At 31.5% G+C, this 3,340-nt stretch overlaps 1 long non-coding RNA gene across 2 annotated transcripts; it reads left to right on the top strand.

Annotated features, from left to right (window-relative positions):
- Positions 1-1,834: 1,834 nt before the first annotated feature.
- Positions 1,835-2,582, top strand: LOC111089901. Of its 2 annotated transcripts, none has more exons than XR_002614056.1 (2): positions 1,835-1,964; positions 2,491-2,582. It is a non-coding gene; the product is annotated as an uncharacterized LOC111089901 (long non-coding RNA). The 2 variants fall into 2 exon arrangements; XR_002614057.1 differs by having other exon boundaries at positions 1,929-1,959.
- The last annotated feature ends 758 nt before the right edge of the window (positions 2,583-3,340 follow it).

Genomic DNA, 3,340 nt, shown 5'->3' with positions numbered 1-3,340 from the left:
CCCCTTTTTTCTAAAGGGGAAGGATTGTGAGATAGCAAATTTTTATTTCGTTATGGTTTTGTTTTCAGTTACGATACTTCGCATTCTACTTAACTACGTCATTTAAAGTTTATAAAAGTTATGAGACTGACACCAATTTCCTGTTTCGGTAACTTGCAGATATTAATGTTTCAAAAGAGTATGTAAATAATATTAATATCAATTTTTAATATTTTTTCAATAAATTGTTTCACGAGAGATAGTGAGCAAGTGTTATTATTGCTTATTAAATATTTTAATAACTTTAATTATATATATTTCTTATTTTTTCTGTTTCTTTTTCTAATTCCTTTCATTTATGGAAATATTAACATTGTTCTTTCATCTTGGTAAGAAGTTCTGGTAATCTTCTTATGTATGAACTATATGTAAACTATTTGATAGTTTAGTTTATAAGGAGTCAAAGAAGGACTTCTTGGAAACAAATATACCCAACAACACCTTCAACCGTATATGAACGAACATAGCCATGTTGTACAGAAGGCATATTGAACGTTGAAAAGCATCGGAAGCTACAGCGAGAAGCTTACAACCGTAAGAGTCTTTGCCACAATTAAAATTACTTAACTCACTACTACTACTATTATTTAAAGTACATCGATTATCTCCTATAGTAAATAGTATTGCTCAACTTTTATTCTAATAGGGAATGTACAACTCGAACTTAGTACTTGTTTATATAAATAAATAAATAAATAACACAAATATGCTAATGATAGGACAATTTTACGTGTATAAAAATAAAAATATCTATTTTCTCCAGTGAAATTCTTTCTACACCAGAGGAAATCCTTATCTTATGCCTTTGCAGAAAATTTCAATGGCGCAAGAAGGTTTTGAGATAGCTTCTCCCCCCCCCCCCTTCTCCAATAACATGAACTTATTTTGGCGTGTCCATATCTCATCTTTCAATTTATGTCTTTTGCTCAACCTAGATGGTCTTCGAACTCAAGCACTCCCTGTAAGGTGAACCAGAGCAGGAACCTAGAGAAGATCAATCTGAGGAGTTAAGGACATAAACAATTTGTCCTAGTATCTGTACTTAACTGTAGGGGGGGGGATTCTTGATGTCAGTATAACGATGGCCTTAAAAGTAAGAATACTAAAATTGGGAATTTATAAGGTATGATTTAATATTATCACATTCTTTGTCTAAAGCGGAAGGAGTGTGAGATAGCATATTCTATTGTTATTTTGTTATGGATTTCTTTACCGTTCCTTTATTCATTCTATCGTTTAGTTAAGCTCTGGATGTTTATTTTCACTTAAACGTTAACTCACCTTCTAGCTGATCGCACATATTTTTAACTTGTATGAATTATGAGACTGACATCGGTTTCTCCTATCAGTGACGTGCTGGTATTAATATTGGTAAAGAGTATGTACAATATTTGTTTAATTATTACAAATTAACTGGTCTTAGAACTCTAACTTCGTTGAGCTGAACTAGAACCGAAAGAAAGTCGAATATATAAAAATGATTTCTCCTTGTACTGTATCTGTACTTAAACTGTGATGGATGTCAGTATAATGTTAAGAGTAAGGATTTATAACTTTAAACTGATTAATGTAATCACTTTTTTATTTTTAAAGGGAAAGAAGTGAGAAGTAGTAAGTTCACTTTTTTATTTAGTTTTGGATTTGTTTACAGTTTATTCATTCTATCATCATTTAGTTAAGTTGTGAATTTTTAGTTTAAATTTTAGTTATGCACATCAATTTTAATTATGAGAACGACACCAGTTTCTCATAGCGGTGTCTCATAGATGTTAATGTAGGTAATGAGTATATAAATAATGATCACATTATTTCAAATCTCTTGATCTAATTAATTATCGCATCTTAGCTTAACTTCCCGTAACCTGAATCTCAGCAGAAGGTAGAGAAGCTGAAGATCTGAGAACACTACGCCTTTTCTTTGTAAGGTATATGTACTTAAACTGGGCAGGATTCGTGGTGTCACTATAATGAGGTCAATAGTAAGGGTACTAAAACTGGTAATTTATAAGCGGTGATTAATGTGATCACTTCGGTTTTCAAACGGGGAAGGAATACGAGGTAGCAAATTCTACTTTGATTTCGTTATGGTTTTGTTTTCTGTTCATTTATTATTCTTTCTATTGTTTATTTTTACCTGTAACATTTGTTTTACGTTTAAACGCTACTTCGCATTCTAATCAATTATGTAATTTTAAAGTTTCTAAAAGTTATGAGACTGACACCAGTTTCCATTACCGGTGACTTGCAGATATTAAAGTTGTAAAATTTTTAATTTAATGTTCTGAATAAAGACTTTGTCATGAGTTTCAATGACTTTTCTCACGTGATATAATGATCAAATGTTGTTGTTCGATGTTTTAAGTTTTATACACGTCTTTCTTCCATTCCTTTTTCTATTTGTTTATATAAATATTAAACTGTTATTGATAGCATATTTTTCTTTCGTGTTAGTGGAAAGTTCTGGCCACTGGCTCATTCATACACTGTATGCAGGCTATTTGATAGTTTACAAGGAGTCAAAGAAGGACTTTTTGGAAACAAAATATCCAACATTACCTGCAACCGTAGATGAACGAATAGAAATATCTAGAAATGTTATACAGAAGGCAATATCCAACGTTGAAATACATCGAAAGCTACAGCGAGAACCCTACAACCGTTAGTATCTTCTGGACACAATTAAAAGTAGTTAATTAACTACTGCTGTTATTAAGAATATATTCATTATCTTCTGTATTAAATTGTTTTATTCTAAAACTTATTCTAAGATGTAATGAAATGTCTAAACTTACTATTTCTTACTCCATTTTTTATATTAAAATCAATTTAATGGTAGATCAGTTTTACTTGTCTAAAGTGAAGAAAGTATTTTCTCGACAGAATTATTTCTATACCAGAATGTTCATCGTTCTATGTCGTTGCAGAAAAAGAAATGGCGACAGAAGGCTTGAAGAGTGCCTCCCCCTCTCTAATAAGGTGATTTGTTTGTGTCCACATCTCATCTTTCGACTTGACGAATCATCTGCTCAACCTAGATGGTCTTCGAAGTCAACCACTCCCTGTAAGGGGAAGTACAGCAGGAAACAAAGATAAATCTGAAGGCTAAGAACATAAACAACTTGTCCTAGTAACTGTACTTAACTGTAGGGGGATTCATAATGTCAGTATAACGATGGACTTAAAAGTAAGAATACTAAAATTGAGAATTTATAAGCAGTGATTTAATATTATCACATTATTTGTCTAAAGCGGAAGGAGTGTGAGATAGCATATTCTTTTGTTATTTTGTTATGGATTTCTT

This window comes from Limulus polyphemus, unplaced genomic scaffold (assembly GCF_000517525.1).
Source record: "Limulus polyphemus unplaced genomic scaffold, Limulus_polyphemus-2.1.2 Scaffold7788, whole genome shotgun sequence".
Lineage (NCBI taxonomy): Eukaryota > Metazoa > Arthropoda > Merostomata > Xiphosura > Limulidae > Limulus > Limulus polyphemus.
This window is presented reverse-complemented; position numbering and strand designations above follow the sequence as displayed.